At 54.5% G+C, this 18078-nt stretch overlaps 1 long non-coding RNA gene across 1 annotated transcript in view; it reads left to right on the top strand.

Moving 5' to 3' along the window:
* LOC145527683 (uncharacterized) overlaps positions 1-18078 on the top strand; it is a 154885-nt gene that overhangs the window by 64916 nt on the left and 71891 nt on the right. Inside the window, exon 10 of the long non-coding RNA XR_014069852.1 lies at positions 3808-3919. This is a non-coding gene — a long non-coding RNA (uncharacterized LOC145527683). The remainder of the gene's footprint in view (positions 1-3807; positions 3920-18078) is intronic.

Raw genomic sequence — 18078 nt, 5'->3', positions numbered from 1 at the left:
GGGTGCCCGCGCACACTGCCTGTGAGCACTCCTGAGGCCCCAGCCTCTGGGCAGGGGCAAACAGCAGAACATCTTGGCAGCAAGTGATCTGGCTGGGGGCTCCTCTCCGCTCTGGAGGCCTGGATACCGGGTCGTGGGTTCTGTTGTGTTCTGTTGCCGGCAGGTGACATCATCTCCTGGGGTTCGTGCTGAGGTCCCTTCCCCAAAACTTCCCAAGGGAATCTCTGGGTTTCTGACTGCTCGACCACCCCCCTTAGGCCATGCGCAGGCACAGTGACACCCACACAGCCCAGCCCACAGCCCTGGGGAGGCCTGTGTGCAGCCAGGGCCTGAGCTCCGACGACCCGGCTGCTCTCAGACCAGGCTCCTTCTTCTCATAAGTGGTGTGGCCCTGGACAAGCATATGCCCCTCAGGGTTGCCCCAGTCTCTCCAACTGCAGAGTGGGGGTCATTCTCCCATCTGCTTCCTAGGCCTGTCGGCCTACGAGCAGCTCCATGCCTTTCCACCTGGGGCCGATATCACGTGGAGCTCGTGCGCTGAGACTTCAGAAAGAAAGATTCCATCCAGGGCTGACACAGCACAGAATGGGGCAGAACGAGGCCTGGATGCGCCGTGGTACCCAGGAAAAGGCACTCCCCCTCCTGACTGTTTTGAGACCCCGCATCCAAGTTGGAGGACCGAAAGGAAGACTCGAAGGTCTCCCTCTCTTATAGAAAAGAGTAGCCAACTTTCTGGTCCTCTGTTTCCATTGAGATTCTGTTCAAGTGTCCCAGCTCGGCTTCTGCGGGTGGCTGAGCTTCTAATGGCTCCCTGCGTTCTTGTCTTTTCCTCTCCAAACCTTCCGTCCTTTTCCCCCTTCTGGGGTGGAAGGGCGCTGTCATTGCTTCTACCTTCGAGACAGATTGAGGAAAAGTCTGGACCATCGACTCCCTTCCTCTCTTTGGTTGCGTGTCTCTCTCTGGCTGTGTCCCTCTCTTTTCCTTTCTCAATTCCGTCTGTGTCTTCCTCTTTCTCTCTCGTGTGTGGATGGATGGATGCTAGGGGTGCACATGTATATGATTGGATGAGGGTTATGTCTTAGGGATAGGTTAGAGGGAGAGAAAGGCTTTAGGTCGGAGTTGGTCATGGGGGAAGGGTCAAGGGTGGTGGTGGTGTTTCTTGGAATCTGAGTGCTGTGCATTCTTCGTCTCTTTCCATATGAACCCCTTCTCAGATACACCACTTACAAGGAGTCTCTCGTGTTCCGTTTCCTATCTTTTGCATTTGTGAATGCTTAGCTTCTCTGTTGTGAAGAGGTTCCATTGGATGGAAACCCATTGGTGTACTTCGTTTACCTCTTTCCCTTACTTGAAGAGACCCATTTCGACCTCCGCCCAGCAAATGGCAAGGAGACTCTGATGTTAAGGAGCCTTTGACCTACGCTTCTTTCTAGCTATCTCATGACATCAGTCTTTAGGGTGAGGTTTTTCCCCGATAATGAGGTGGTCTGAGATCAAAACCAATAACGTTCTTCAGATGTAGCTGTCTGGTTTTCCCATGGACATTGATTGAAGAGGCTTTCTTGTTCCCATTTGGATATTCTCCCCTTCTGTGTCAGAGATGAGTTGACCGTGGATGCTGGGGTTTGTTTCTGGACCCTCAACGTTATTCCATCGATCTGGATCTGTGTGTGTTGTTGTATTCCCAATAGCATACTGTCCTGCTGCTGCTGCTGCGGCTAAGTCACTTCAGTCGTGTCTGACTCTGCGCGACCCCATGGCCTGCAGTCTACCAGGCTCCTCCATCCAGGGAATTTTCCAGGCAAGAGTACTGGAGTGGGTCGCCATTGCCTTCTCCGATATTCTCCTGAGGATCCTAGTTTGGTCGTCTAATTTCCTTTCACACAACCTTGGATGTCCGTATCGGGGCTTTTTCTTTGGGTTGTATTGACAGTTTAGGCTCTTTTCTGTTTCCGTAACCCCTTTTGCAATTCTTTGTTCGGTGCGAAAATGCATTGGCATTTTGGGAGGAATAGCATCGAAGCTGTGGATTGCCTTGTGGGGCTGTGACATCATTTTCCCAATAGGAATTCGTTCAAGGCCTGAGCACAGCTTCTCTTTCCAGTGATTGGTGTGGGCTTGATCTTCCTTCTTCCATCTCTCGCCGTTTTGTGAGAACAGGTCCATCCTTCCCTTCTGGGGTAGATGGACTCGTGGGTATCACTTCAGTGAATGGCATTGTCAGTGGGGGTGATAATTCCCTTCTCATTGGAAGACTTTGCTGTGAGTATTAGAAATGCAAGTGACTTCTCTTCCCCTTCCTCCCTGTCCATGTCTCAGAGCCACCGGGAAACAGAGGCCTCATCCAGGGTCACACAGGCCTGAGGGGGTGCAACTAGACTGTTGTTTCTTCAGGCCCTCAGTGCTGGACATCATCCGGGATACTCTGTGTGTGTCTTCCTCCATCTGGTGTCCCTTCAGACCTTTCCCTAGTTTTCACAGGCTTGTTGTGTTGGTGTTCTTTGTCTGTTTGGAGACACATCCTTGATAAGCTTTGTGTTTCCACTCATTCGTCTCATGATGTATGACCTGTCTTTTGCTTTTGTCATGAGGTCTTTCCCACAGAAGATATCTTTGATTTTGCAAAGTCCACTGTATTCTCTGGGTTTTTCTGTGGACTGCCTTTTAGTTTTGTGTGTGAAGACTCAAAGCACGTGTCCGGTTTCTGCTCATTGTTCTTCTAGATTTGTGACAAGTTTTCATGGCAAGTTTGTCTAGGGACAACTGGAAGTGAACTCGGTGTAAGGTGTCAAGTCCCCATCTCCATTCATGTCATCCCCTGCAGTTTCCAATTCCCTGTTCCTGAGTGGCTTTGGAGACCTTGTGGGAAGTTTGGTTGCATTGGAGTTTGCATTTCCACCTTGATTCGATTCACACTGTTCTGCCCTCAGGGACACTGTCAAGGGGGAGTGAGGAGCAGCCTGCATTTCCAGCAGTGACCACACGGTGGGGCGAGTGCTGCTCTCCCCTCTGGGAGCCCCAGGCCACAGGCATCCCAGTGAGGAGCCAGCTCTGTGCTCAGCTGAAAGGAGTTAGTCTCTCAGGAGCCTCTGAACCCTTGCCTTTGGATCACCCAGGGTGGGCACTTACTGGGACAGAAAAAATTGCCCTGAATTCCATGGACGGAAGAGCCTGGCTGTGTAGAGTTCGTGGGTTGCCGTGAATCAGACACAACTGAGGACACAAAAATTCAATAGATTAAAACACTTTTTGGGGGTGGGGGGGAGTGAAAGGGGGTGATGTGGGGTTTTTTGTCTTATATAACAGCCAAGGGAACTCTACTTTAAACCTAATTTCACATAGATGGGAAAGGTATAGCTCTCCGTCACCCTATTAAAAAAAAAAAACTACTAAACTTTTCTGAAAGTTTATTTAGTAGCTTCCTTGAGCAGTTCATTGTGAAGCTTTTTTTTTTTTTTTCTGTGACATTGGCCTCATTAAAAAGTACGGTTTGCCTTTACTGGATGATTTTGTTCATTGGTTTCTTAGGGAACCTTGGTAATCTTTGAGTTTCCTGGGGAGTATGGTCACATGACCTGGCCCTGGGCAATCGGTGCGTTCCACCTCCCTGGCCACTGTGATTGGCTCCGGGCTGGGGCAGTGCCCAATCGGGGCCCAGGGCCGGGCCTCCCGTTGGAAGCCAGGGGAAGACGAGCTCTCGTCCTGCTGGGGTAGGGGAAGGGGTGGGGCCGGGGGAGGTCAGGCTCCAGCAGTGGGAGGGGCGTGAGGTCCGCCTGCGGCAGTTGGTGACCTTCCTGCTCCCCTCAGGGCAGAGCCGCCGGCCTGAGAATGAGGGCGCTGCTGAGCCCAGGGGCTGGGATGGCCCGTTGCTGCTGTGGTCCCAGAGCTCCACCCGAGACCTGAGGGAAGCCGTCTGCCCGTGAGTCCTCTCCCGCTTGTCTGTCAGCTTGTTTGAAGCATGCTGGGTTTTCTGCCCAGCTGGCTAAGGGGAGTCCCTGGAAATGCAAGGGTGTGGGTTTTGGCAGACTTCAGGGAAGACATGCCAGATGAGCCTGGGAGACTCCTGCTTAATCTGGATTCAGGAGATATCTCTTCGGGCCAGCTAGTAATTGTAGGATAAGCCTAATGAGTCTTCAGAGGATGAAGAGAGTAACGTGCCAAGGTAGCAATCGATGTCCTCATTCGAGAGGATGAAGCTGGTGCTCAGAGAAGGGGGGAGCTTGGCCACAGCAAGGAGGTGTGCACCCAGACAGAACCCCCAGATCCGGGCATTGGAGCTCAGGGAGGCCACTGGTGTGGCTTGTCCCTGTGGCAGGGGCCGAGGCACGCAGCCCACCCCGATTCCTGCGGGGGCCTGACTTGGGAAGTGCCATCTGGTAGCTTTGAGACTCACCAAACCAAATTGCACGGGAGAGAGGAAGGACGCCTTCCTTCATCCACCCCCCACCCCCGCCGGATTCCCACATACCCTGACCCCTTTCTCTTGATTTCGGAGCCATTTCCGGAGTCCCGCTCATATGACCTCATTCGAAGTGCACTGTGGACGAGCTCCCATCTGCAGCTGCTACCACAGCAGCCAAGGGCTCTAGCTCCTGAGTACCTCCCTTCCTTTGGAACTTGGGGGCCCTCTACTCCCCACTTGCACACCACAGACCTTTGCTGAGGATTGTGGGGACCCTCACTCAGTTTGCAGCACGTTGTAGCCATCCCTGTCGTCTCAATACCTCCCTTGAAACTCAGCTTGTGAGCTCCTTTGGAGCAGCGTGGCCCACCTGGCTGCAACGGAAGAGACACAGCTGACAGTGAAACAACAGCTTAGATCTGAGAGCCGGAAAGCTCTGTCAAAAGGGACCTCCCTCTTCACACCGTAGAGGCTGTAGGAGCCGCCAGGCTTTCAGAACCAGTGCTGGGGCCAAAATGACTCCACAGCTGTTTTCCTTCCTGGGGAGGGTTCTGGCTCGAGTGGGAATGGCTCAAGTCTCCTAAGGTTCTGAAAGCCCACTGTGTGCAGATTCACGGTACACAGAGAGGAGAAGGTGGAGTCCTGCCCTGGAGGTGGTCACAGCTCACGGATGAGCCAGGCAGGCAGGCAGGCAGGGCATGAGAACACCTGAGCTGCCTTCATGAGTGAATGGTGTGGGGGCAGAGGAAGAGAAGCCGGTCTGCTCCCTCGTGTGGTGCCCAGGGCAGGTTGTCCCCAGAGGAAACCCTTACGACGGCGAGGACTATCACTGCTGTTTCCCAAGGGGTTCCGTCGGTGCGTGTCTTGCCCGGAGCGCTCAGGCCGTCTCTCAAGTACACTGGCCATGGGCATTGCCTCTCCTTGGAACTTCCCATGTGTTTCTCTTTTTTATGGAACAGTGATTTTCTAGAGGGGTTCTGGGCCACAAGGATGTTGTGTCATTTTCAAGCCTTCTGTCATGAAGAACGCTTTCCTGGGCGTTGGGGTGGTTTGTTGTTCCAGCTCCCTTTCTTGGCTTCTTTTGGGAGCTGGTGCAACAAGACGAGCTCAGCCTCTGCCTTCTGGCTGAGATGTCACCCTTCAAACATCAATGCCTGCCTGGAGATAATGATGGCAGTTGCCAAAAGGGCTTCGTTTGGCACATGGTATCTTGAAAGGACGTACACCGTCCTTTCAGCTATCAAAGGCTAGTTCAAATGACATAAAAATGAGAACTCTCCAATGGAGTCTTACAGTAGGTGGAGAGTCCGAAAAACACTCCTTCAGTCATTTCACTGAGAGTCATTGATTGGGGACACCAAGAATATAGGAAGGAACGCACAAAGAAAAGATGAAATTGTGTTCAGGATCGGGGGAAGGGATGAACAGGGCGTGCTTGCCTTGAATCCAGGCTTTGTTGGGGGGTGGGGCATAAAGATCAAACGGGTCTGAAACTACAAAGTGGTGATGGTACCACAGTATCACCAGAGTTACACAACAGTGTTCCCAAATTGCAACAATGATGAAAAAGTTTACTAATCCCAACTTAACCAACAAAAATCCAGGAAACCATACAAAAAAGTAAACATCACCAGAAAGGTGGAAACAAACCAAATGCAAAGCAGTTCAGGGGAAAGGAACTCCACGTCCCCTGGGGGCAGACCGAGTTGCCGGCGTCCACGGTGAGCAGACAGGGATGGAGGCTGCAGAGCCGACCGCTCCCCTGGACGTGGTGTTTCCGGCAAGGGCTCTGGGTCTCTGTCCAGAGCGGGGGCTCGTTCTCCCTGCAGGGCTGGGTGAGTGATCGTGGGCGTCTGGGTGTTGCGCGGCAGCCAGGGCAGGCTCTCCCTGCCGAGGCGGTGACTCCTCCTCTGCCTCGGGTTCTCCTGCCAGAGCCCGAGCAGGTACAGGTGCACGTGGAGGTGGAGGTTCTGGCTGAGGGGGTGGGACATCAGTGCCTGGGACTGGGGGTCCTGCAGGCAGGGAGATCCGATCTGCCCGGTGTGCTGGCCAGTACCCAGCTGGCCTGGTGTCTCTGCGAGGGCAAGTCTCGCTTCTCCATCTGCCCTCGGTGGATCCCTGGGTCCTGCACCTGGAGCCACCACCTGTGTGGGGACAGGTCTGGGAAGTGGAGCCTGGTTCCAGTTGGAGGCCAGTGCTAGAGCTGGGGGAGAAGCAAAGTTTGCCCACAGGCCAGCCTTGGCATGTGCGTATCCCGGGAAAGAAAGCTTCCAAGAGATTCCCAAAGAATACCCGGCGTCGGATGTCTTTTGGGACTGAAGTGTGCAAGATGGGGGGCGGGGGGTGTGAGGCCAGCGCTTGCTGCAGGCCCAGCAGCAGCTTTCGGGGACTCGCCCCTGTGTAGCTCAGCACCCCCTCCCCACACACTCCCGTGCACCAGCCCCAGCGTCCTCACCTCTGTGCTCTGGCGTGCTGGGCTCCAGGTCCTCCTGCTGCCTCAGAGGCCGGGGTTCTCGGGACTCTGGGTCGGAGCCGGGTGTGCTGAGCTCCGTGGCAGCCTCAGACTGGGCCGCCGGCTGTATCCTGGGCGGTGTCTCGGCAGCAGGCCTTCCCCGCCTCCGCTTCTCCCCCGTTGGGGCTGATGCCTCCGTGTGCACGCTCACCTGGAGCCTGTACTGGGCCTCACGGGCGGGGGGGTAGTCCTCCGACCCCTCCCTCCGGGAGGTGGATGGGGTGTCCCCGTCCTCGGCCTCATCACGTGGGAAGCTCTGCAACGACAGTGACCGTCAGCCAGCCATGCTGGGAGTTTTCCGAGCTGGGCCTGGCCAGTGGAGCCGCTGCTTCTGCCTGCTCGAACTTCTCTTCCCAGAAGGCTCAGAGACGTGTGTCTGCTCAGATCCCCACCCGGGAGGAAAGAGACCCACCTGAGGGTGTGAGGTCAGCCTGGGCGGCCGCCGCTGCCCACACTCTCCCCATCCCGCCCAGCCTGCTCTCCCCTGGGGTGTGGACACAACTTGTCCGCAGGCTTCTGACCCCACATCCGCCTGGGCTTCCTTGAGGGAGACACACCCCGAGAAACCCGCATCCCCACACACAGGCAAAGGACCCGGTGTTTCCGGGTGGCATGGCAGAGGTGGCCTGGCCTGGCCTGGGGCTCCCCGTGTTACCTTTCTGTTTCTCCGGGCAAAGGGCCAGAGGCCTCTCGGGGGTGCCCTGAGCCAACGTCGACAGGGTGCCCGCGCACACTGCCTGTGAGCACTCCTGAGGCCCCAGCCTCTGGGCAGGGGCAAACAGCAGAACATCTTGGCAGCAAGTGATCTGGCTGGGGGCTCCTCTCCGCTCTGGAGGCCTGGATACCGGGTCGTGGGTTCTGTTGTGTTCTGTTGCCGGCAGGTGACATCATCTCCTGGGGTTCGTGCTGAGGTCCCTTCCCCAAAACTTCCCAAGGGAATCTCTGGGTTTCTGACTGCTCGACCACCCCCCTTAGGCTATGCGCAGGCACAGTGACACCCACACAGCCCAGCCCACAGCCCTGGGGAGGCCTGTGTGCAGCCAGGGCCTGAGCTCCGACGACCCGGCTGCTCTCAGACCAGGCTCCTTCTTCTCATAAGTGGTGTGGCCCTGGACAAGCATATGCCCCTCAGGGTTGCCCCAGTCTCTCCAACTGCAGAGTGGGGGTCATTCTCCCATCTGCTTCCTAGGCCTGTCGGCCTACGAGCAGCTCCATGCCTTTCCACCTGGGGCCGATATCACGTGGAGCTCGTGCGCTGAGACTTCAGAAAGAAAGATTCCATCCAGGGCTGACACAGCACAGAATGGGGCAGAACGAGGCCTGGATGCGCCGTGGTACCCAGGAAAAGGCACTCCCCCTCCTGACTGTTTTGAGACCCCGCATCCAAGTTGGAGGACCGAAAGGAAGACTCGAAGGTCTCCCTCTCTTATAGAAAAGAGTAGCCAACTTTCTGGTCCTCTGTTTCCATTGAGATTCTGTTCAAGTGTCCCAGCTCGGCTTCTGCGGGTGGCTGAGCTTCTAATGGCTCCCTGCGTTCTTGTCTTTTCCTCTCCAAACCTTCCGTCCTTTTCCCCCTTCTGGGGTGGAAGGGCGCTGTCATTGCTTCTACCTTCGAGACAGATTGAGGAAAAGTCTGGACCATCGACTCCCTTCCTCTCTTTGGTTGCGTGTCTCTCTCTGGCTGTGTCCCTCTCTTTTCCTTTCTCAATTCCGTCTGTGTCTTCCTCTTTCTCTCTCGTGTGTGGATGGATGGATGCTAGGGGTGCACATGTATATGATTGGATGAGGGTTATGTCTTAGGGATAGGTTAGAGGGAGAGAAAGGCTTTAGGTCGGAGTTGGTCATGGGGGAAGGGTCAAGGGTGGTGGTGGTGTTTCTTGGAATCTGAGTGCTGTGCATTCTTCGTCTCTTTCCATATGAACCCCTTCTCAGATACACCACTTACAAGGAGTCTCTCGTGTTCCGTTTCCTATCTTTTGCATTTGTGAATGCTTAGCTTCTCTGTTGTGAAGAGGTTCCATTGGATGGAAACCCATTGGTGTACTTCGTTTACCTCTTTCCCTTACTTGAAGAGACCCATTTCGACCTCCGCCCAGCAAATGGCAAGGAGACTCTGATGTTAAGGAGCCTTTGACCTACGCTTCTTTCTAGCTATCTCATGACATCAGTCTTTAGGGTGAGGTTTTTCCCCGATAATGAGGTGGTCTGAGATCAAAACCAATAACGTTCTTCAGATGTAGCTGTCTGGTTTTCCCATGGACATTGATTGAAGAGGCTTTCTTGTTCCCATTTGGATATTCTCCCCTTCTGTGTCAGAGATGAGTTGACCGTGGATGCTGGGGTTTGTTTCTGGACCCTCAACGTTATTCCATCGATCTGGATCTGTGTGTGTTGTTGTATTCCCAATAGCATACTGTCCTGCTGCTGCTGCTGCGGCTAAGTCACTTCAGTCGTGTCTGACTCTGCGCGACCCCATGGCCTGCAGTCTACCAGGCTCCTCCATCCAGGGAATTTTCCAGGCAAGAGTACTGGAGTGGGTCGCCATTGCCTTCTCCGATATTCTCCTGAGGATCCTAGTTTGGTCGTCTAATTTCCTTTCACACAACCTTGGATGTCCGTATCGGGGCTTTTTCTTTGGGTTGTATTGACAGTTTAGGCTCTTTTCTGTTTCCGTAACCCCTTTTGCAATTCTTTGTTCGGTGCGAAAATGCATTGGCATTTTGGGAGGAATAGCATCGAAGCTGTGGATTGCCTTGTGGGGCTGTGACATCATTTTCCCAATAGGAATTCGTTCAAGGCCTGAGCACAGCTTCTCTTTCCAGTGATTGGTGTGGGCTTGATCTTCCTTCTTCCATCTCTCGCCGTTTTGTGAGAACAGGTCCATCCTTCCCTTCTGGGGTAGATGGACTCGTGGGTATCACTTCAGTGAATGGCATTGTCAGTGGGGGTGATAATTCCCTTCTCATTGGAAGACTTTGCTGTGAGTATTAGAAATGCAAGTGACTTCTCTTCCCCTTCCTCCCTGTCCATGTCTCAGAGCCACCGGGAAACAGAGGCCTCATCCAGGGTCACACAGGCCTGAGGGGGTGCAACTAGACTGTTGTTTCTTCAGGCCCTCAGTGCTGGACATCATCCGGGATACTCTGTGTGTGTCTTCCTCCATCTGGTGTCCCTTCAGACCTTTCCCTAGTTTTCACAGGCTTGTTGTGTTGGTGTTCTTTGTCTGTTTGGAGACACATCCTTGATAAGCTTTGTGTTTCCACTCATTCGTCTCATGATGTATGACCTGTCTTTTGCTTTTGTCATGAGGTCTTTCCCACAGAAGATATCTTTGATTTTGCAAAGTCCACTGTATTCTCTGGGTTTTTCTGTGGACTGCCTTTTAGTTTTGTGTGTGAAGACTCAAAGCACGTGTCCGGTTTCTGCTCATTGTTCTTCTAGATTTGTGACAAGTTTTCATGGCAAGTTTGTCTAGGGACAACTGGAAGTGAACTCGGTGTAAGGTGTCAAGTCCCCATCTCCATTCATGTCATCCCCTGCAGTTTCCAATTCCCTGTTCCTGAGTGGCTTTGGAGACCTTGTGGGAAGTTTGGTTGCATTGGAGTTTGCATTTCCACCTTGATTCGATTCACACTGTTCTGCCCTCAGGGACACTGTCAAGGGGGAGTGAGGAGCAGCCTGCATTTCCAGCAGTGACCACACGGTGGGGCGAGTGCTGCTCTCCCCTCTGGGAGCCCCAGGCCACAGGCATCCCAGTGAGGAGCCAGCTCTGTGCTCAGCTGAAAGGAGTTAGTCTCTCAGGAGCCTCTGAACCCTTGCCTTTGGATCACCCAGGGTGGGCACTTACTGGGACAGAAAAAATTGCCCTGAATTCCATGGACGGAAGAGCCTGGCTGTGTAGAGTTCGTGGGTTGCCGTGAATCAGACACAACTGAGGACACAAAAATTCAATAGATTAAAACACTTTTTGGGGGTGGGGGGGAGTGAAAGGGGGTGATGTGGGGTTTTTTGTCTTATATAACAGCCAAGGGAACTCTACTTTAAACCTAATTTCACATAGATGGGAAAGGTATAGCTCTCCGTCACCCTATTAAAAAAAAAAAACTACTAAACTTTTCTGAAAGTTTATTTAGTAGCTTCCTTGAGCAGTTCATTGTGAAGCTTTTTTTTTTTTTTTCTGTGACATTGGCCTCATTAAAAAGTACGGTTTGCCTTTACTGGATAATTTTGTTCATTGGTTTCTTAGGGAACCTTGGTAATCTTTGAGTTTCCTGGGGAGTATGGTCACATGACCTGGCCCTGGGCAATCGGTGCGTTCCACCTCCCTGGCCACTGTGATTGGCTCCGGGCTGGGGCAGTGCCCAATCGGGGCCCAGGGCCGGGCCTCCCGTTGGAAGCCAGGGGAAGACGAGCTCTCGTCCTGCTGGGGTAGGGGAAGGGGTGGGGCCGGGGGAGGTCAGGCTCCAGCAGTGGGAGGGGCGTGAGGTCCGCCTGCGGCAGTTGGTGACCTTCCTGCTCCCCTCAGGGCAGAGCCGCCGGCCTGAGAATGAGGGCGCTGCTGAGCCCAGGGGCTGGGATGGCCCGTTGCTGCTGTGGTCCCAGAGCTCCACCCGAGACCTGAGGGAAGCCGTCTGCCCGTGAGTCCTCTCCCGCTTGTCTGTCAGCTTGTTTGAAGCATGCTGGGTTTTCTGCCCAGCTGGCTAAGGGGAGTCCCTGGAAATGCAAGGGTGTGGGTTTTGGCAGACTTCAGGGAAGACATGCCAGATGAGCCTGGGAGACTCCTGCTTAATCTGGATTCAGGAGATATCTCTTCGGGCCAGCTAGTAATTGTAGGATAAGCCTAATGAGTCTTCAGAGGATGAAGAGAGTAACGTGCCAAGGTAGCAATCGATGTCCTCATTCGAGAGGATGAAGCTGGTGCTCAGAGAAGGGGGGAGCTTGGCCACAGCAAGGAGGTGTGCACCCAGACAGAACCCCCAGATCCGGGCATTGGAGCTCAGGGAGGCCACTGGTGTGGCTTGTCCCTGTGGCAGGGGCCGAGGCACGCAGCCCACCCCGATTCCTGCGGGGGCCTGACTTGGGAAGTGCCATCTGGTAGCTTTGAGACTCACCAAACCAAATTGCACGGGAGAGAGGAAGGACGCCTTCCTTCATCCACCCCCCACCCCCGCCGGATTCCCACATACCCTGACCCCTTTCTCTTGATTTCGGAGCCATTTCCGGAGTCCCGCTCATATGACCTCATTCGAAGTGCACTGTGGACGAGCTCCCATCTGCAGCTGCTACCACAGCAGCCAAGGGCTCTAGCTCCTGAGTACCTCCCTTCCTTTGGAACTTGGGGGCCCTCTACTCCCCACTTGCACACCACAGACCTTTGCTGAGGATTGTGGGGACCCTCACTCAGTTTGCAGCACGTTGTAGCCATCCCTGTCGTCTCAATACCTCCCTTGAAACTCAGCTTGTGAGCTCCTTTGGAGCAGCGTGGCCCACCTGGCTGCAACGGAAGAGACACAGCTGACAGTGAAACAACAGCTTAGATCTGAGAGCCGGAAAGCTCTGTCAAAAGGGACCTCCCTCTTCACACCGTAGAGGCTGTAGGAGCCGCCAGGCTTTCAGAACCAGTGCTGGGGCCAAAATGACTCCACAGCTGTTTTCCTTCCTGGGGAGGGTTCTGGCTCGAGTGGGAATGGCTCAAGTCTCCTAAGGTTCTGAAAGCCCACTGTGTGCAGATTCACGGTACACAGAGAGGAGAAGGTGGAGTCCTGCCCTGGAGGTGGTCACAGCTCACGGATGAGCCAGGCAGGCAGGCAGGCAGGGCATGAGAACACCTGAGCTGCCTTCATGAGTGAATGGTGTGGGGGCAGAGGAAGAGAAGCCGGTCTGCTCCCTCGTGTGGTGCCCAGGGCAGGTTGTCCCCAGAGGAAACCCTTACGACGGCGAGGACTATCACTGCTGTTTCCCAAGGGGTTCCGTCGGTGCGTGTCTTGCCCGGAGCGCTCAGGCCGTCTCTCAAGTACACTGGCCATGGGCATTGCCTCTCCTTGGAACTTCCCATGTGTTTCTCTTTTTTATGGAACAGTGATTTTCTAGAGGGGTTCTGGGCCACAAGGATGTTGTGTCATTTTCAAGCCTTCTGTCATGAAGAACGCTTTCCTGGGCGTTGGGGTGGTTTGTTGTTCCAGCTCCCTTTCTTGGCTTCTTTTGGGAGCTGGTGCAACAAGACGAGCTCAGCCTCTGCCTTCTGGCTGAGATGTCACCCTTCAAACATCAATGCCTGCCTGGAGATAATGATGGCAGTTGCCAAAAGGGCTTCGTTTGGCACATGGTATCTTGAAAGGACGTACACCGTCCTTTCAGCTATCAAAGGCTAGTTCAAATGACATAAAAATGAGAACTCTCCAATGGAGTCTTACAGTAGGTGGAGAGTCCGAAAAACACTCCTTCAGTCATTTCACTGAGAGTCATTGATTGGGGACACCAAGAATATAGGAAGGAACGCACAAAGAAAAGATGAAATTGTGTTCAGGATCGGGGGAAGGGATGAACAGGGCGTGCTTGCCTTGAATCCAGGCTTTGTTGGGGGGTGGGGCATAAAGATCAAACGGGTCTGAAACTACAAAGTGGTGATGGTACCACAGTATCACCAGAGTTACACAACAGTGTTCCCAAATTGCAACAATGATGAAAAAGTTTACTAATCCCAACTTAACCAACAAAAATCCAGGAAACCATACAAAAAAGTAAACATCACCAGAAAGGTGGAAACAAACCAAATGCAAAGCAGTTCAGGGGAAAGGAACTCCACGTCCCCTGGGGGCAGACCGAGTTGCCGGCGTCCACGGTGAGCAGACAGGGATGGAGGCTGCAGAGCCGACCGCTCCCCTGGACGTGGTGTTTCCGGCAAGGGCTCTGGGTCTCTGTCCAGAGCGGGGGCTCGTTCTCCCTGCAGGGCTGGGTGAGTGATCGTGGGCGTCTGGGTGTTGCGCGGCAGCCAGGGCAGGCTCTCCCTGCCGAGGCGGTGACTCCTCCTCTGCCTCGGGTTCTCCTGCCAGAGCCCGAGCAGGTACAGGTGCACGTGGAGGTGGAGGTTCTGGCTGAGGGGGTGGGACATCAGTGCCTGGGACTGGGGGTCCTGCAGGCAGGGAGATCCGATCTGCCCGGTGTGCTGGCCAGTACCCAGCTGGCCTGGTGTCTCTGCGAGGGCAAGTCTCGCTTCTCCATCTGCCCTCGGTGGATCCCTGGGTCCTGCACCTGGAGCCACCACCTGTGTGGGGACAGGTCTGGGAAGTGGAGCCTGGTTCCAGTTGGAGGCCAGTGCTAGAGCTGGGGGAGAAGCAAAGTTTGCCCACAGGCCAGCCTTGGCATGTGCGTATCCCGGGAAAGAAAGCTTCCAAGAGATTCCCAAAGAATACCCGGCGTCGGATGTCTTTTGGGACTGAAGTGTGCAAGATGGGGGGCGGGGGGTGTGAGGCCAGCGCTTGCTGCAGGCCCAGCAGCAGCTTTCGGGGACTCGCCCCTGTGTAGCTCAGCACCCCCTCCCCACACACTCCCGTGCACCAGCCCCAGCGTCCTCACCTCTGTGCTCTGGCGTGCTGGGCTCCAGGTCCTCCTGCTGCCTCAGAGGCCGGGGTTCTCGGGACTCTGGGTCGGAGCCGGGTGTGCTGAGCTCCGTGGCAGCCTCAGACTGGGCCGCCGGCTGTATCCTGGGCGGTGTCTCGGCAGCAGGCCTTCCCCGCCTCCGCTTCTCCCCCGTTGGGGCTGATGCCTCCGTGTGCACGCTCACCTGGAGCCTGTACTGGGCCTCACGGGCGGGGGGGTAGTCCTCCGACCCCTCCCTCCGGGAGGTGGATGGGGTGTCCCCGTCCTCGGCCTCATCACGTGGGAAGCTCTGCAACGACAGTGACCGTCAGCCAGCCATGCTGGGAGTTTTCCGAGCTGGGCCTGGCCAGTGGAGCCGCTGCTTCTGCCTGCTCGAACTTCTCTTCCCAGAAGGCTCAGAGACGTGTGTCTGCTCAGATCCCCACCCGGGAGGAAAGAGACCCACCTGAGGGTGTGAGGTCAGCCTGGGCGGCCGCCGCTGCCCGCACTCTCCCCATCCCGCCCAGCCTGCTCTCCCCTGGGGTGTGGACACAACTTGTCCGCAGGCTTCTGACCCCACATCCGCCTGGGCTTCCTTGAGGGAGACACACCCCGAGAAACCCGCATCCCCACACACAGGCAAAGGACCCGGTGTTTCCGGGTGGCATGGCAGAGGTGGCCTGGCCTGGCCTGGGGCTCCCCGTGTTACCTTTCTGTTTCTCCGGGCAAAGGGCCAGAGGCCTCTCGGGGGTGCCCTGAGCCAACGTCGACAGGGTGCCCGCGCACACTGCCTGTGAGCACTCCTGAGGCCCCAGCCTCTGGGCAGGGGCAAACAGCAGAACATCTTGGCAGCAAGTGATCTGGCTGGGGGCTCCTCTCCGCTCTGGAGGCCTGGATACCGGGTCGTGGGTTCTGTTGTGTTCTGTTGCCGGCAGGTGACATCATCTCCTGGGGTTCGTGCTGAGGTCCCTTCCCCAAAACTTCCCAAGGGAATCTCTGGGTTTCTGACTGCTCGACCACCCCCCTTAGGCTATGCGCAGGCACAGTGACACCCACACAGCCCAGCCCACAGCCCTGGGGAGGCCTGTGTGCAGCCAGGGCCTGAGCTCCGACGACCCGGCTGCTCTCAGACCAGGCTCCTTCTTCTCATAAGTGGTGTGGCCCTGGACAAGCATATGCCCCTCAGGGTTGCCCCAGTCTCTCCAACTGCAGAGTGGGGGTCATTCTCCCATCTGCTTCCTAGGCCTGTCGGCCTACGAGCAGCTCCATGCCTTTCCACCTGGGGCCGATATCACGTGGAGCTCGTGCGCTGAGACTTCAGAAAGAAAGATTCCATCCAGGGCTGACACAGCACAGAATGGGGCAGAACGAGGCCTGGATGCGCCGTGGTACCCAGGAAAAGGCACTCCCCCTCCTGACTGTTTTGAGACCCCGCATCCAAGTTGGAGGACCGAAAGGAAGACTCGAAGGTCTCCCTCTCTTATAGAAAAGAGTAGCCAACTTTCTGGTCCTCTGTTTCCATTGAGATTCTGTTCAAGTGTCCCAGCTCGGCTTCTGCGGGTGGCTGAGCTTCTAATGGCTCCCTGCGTTCTTGTCTTTTCCTCTCCAAACCTTCCGTCCTTTTCCCCCTTCTGGGGTGGAAGGGCGCTGTCATTGCTTCTACCTTCGAGACAGATTGAGGAAAAGTCTGGACCATCGACTCCCTTCCTCTCTTTGGTTGCGTGTCTCTCTCTGGCTGTGTCCCTCTCTTTTCCTTTCTCAATTCCGTCTGTGTCTTCCTCTTTCTCTCTCGTGTGTGGATGGATGGATGCTAGGGGTGCACATGTATATGATTGGATGAGGGTTATGTCTTAGGGATAGGTTAGAGGGAGAGAAAGGCTTTAGGTCGGAGTTGGTCATGGGGGAAGGGTCAAGGGTGGTGGTGGTGTTTCTTGGAATCTGAGTGCTGTGCATTCTTCGTCTCTTTCCATATGAACCCCTTCTCAGATACACCACTTACAAGGAGTCTCTCGTGTTCCGTTTCCTATCTTTTGCATTTGTGAATGCTTAGCTTCTCTGTTGTGAAGAGGTTCCATTGGATGGAAACCCATTGGTGTACTTCGTTTACCTCTTTCCCTTACTTGAAGAGACCCATTTCGACCTCCGCCCAGCAAATGGCAAGGAGACTCTGATGTTAAGGAGCCTTTGACCTACGCTTCTTTCTAGCTATCTCATGACATCAGTCTTTAGGGTGAGGTTTTTCCCCGATAATGAGGTGGTCTGAGATCAAAACCAATAACGTTCTTCAGATGTAGCTGTCTGGTTTTCCCATGGACATTGATTGAAGAGGCTTTCTTGTTCCCATTTGGATATTCTCCCCTTCTGTGTCAGAGATGAGTTGACCGTGGATGCTGGGGTTTGTTTCTGGACCCTCAACGTTATTCCATCGATCTGGATCTGTGTGTGTTGTTGTATTCCCAATAGCATACTGTCCTGCTGCTGCTGCTGCGGCTAAGTCACTTCAGTCGTGTCTGACTCTGCGCGACCCCATGGCCTGCAGTCTACCAGGCTCCTCCATCCAGGGAATTTTCCAGGCAAGAGTACTGGAGTGGGTCGCCATTGCCTTCTCCGATATTCTCCTGAGGATCCTAGTTTGGTCGTCTAATTTCCTTTCACACAACCTTGGATGTCCGTATCGGGGCTTTTTCTTTGGGTTGTATTGACAGTTTAGGCTCTTTTCTGTTTCCGTAACCCCTTTTGCAATTCTTTGTTCGGTGCGAAAATGCATTGGCATTTTGGGAGGAATAGCATCGAAGCTGTGGATTGCCTTGTGGGGCTGTGACATCATTTTCCCAATAGGAATTCGTTCAAGGCCTGAGCACAGCTTCTCTTTCCAGTGATTGGTGTGGGCTTGATCTTCCTTCTTCCATCTCTCGCCGTTTTGTGAGAACAGGTCCATCCTTCCCTTCTGGGGTAGATGGACTCGTGGGTATCACTTCAGTGAATGGCATTGTCAGTGGGGGTGATAATTCCCTTCTCATTGGAAGACTTTGCTGTGAGTATTAGAAATGCAAGTGACTTCTCTTCCCCTTCCTCCCTGTCCATGTCTCAGAGCCACCGGGAAACAGAGGCCTCATCCAGGGTCACACAGGCCTGAGGGGGTGCAACTAGACTGTTGTTTCTTCAGGCCCTCAGTGCTGGACATCATCCGGGATACTCTGTGTGTGTCTTCCTCCATCTGGTGTCCCTTCAGACCTTTCCCTAGTTTTCACAGGCTTGTTGTGTTGGTGTTCTTTGTCTGTTTGGAGACACATCCTTGATAAGCTTTGTGTTTCCACTCATTCGTCTCATGATGTATGACCTGTCTTTTGCTTTTGTCATGAGGTCTTTCCCACAGAAGATATCTTTGATTTTGCAAAGTCCACTGTATTCTCTGGGTTTTTCTGTGGACTGCCTTTTAGTTTTGTGTGTGAAGACTCAAAGCACGTGTCCGGTTTCTGCTCATTGTTCTTCTAGATTTGTGACAAGTTTTCATGGCAAGTTTGTCTAGGGACAACTGGAAGTGAACTCGGTGTAAGGTGTCAAGTCCCCATCTCCATTCATGTCA

This window comes from Giraffa tippelskirchi, chromosome 11, assembly GCF_054371585.1.
Source record: "Giraffa tippelskirchi isolate mGirTip1 chromosome 11, T2T-mGirTip1v1.2.pri, whole genome shotgun sequence".
NCBI lineage: Eukaryota > Metazoa > Chordata > Mammalia > Artiodactyla > Giraffidae > Giraffa > Giraffa tippelskirchi.
Note: the sequence above shows the minus strand (reverse complement) of the source record. Positions and strands in the feature narration are given on the sequence as shown.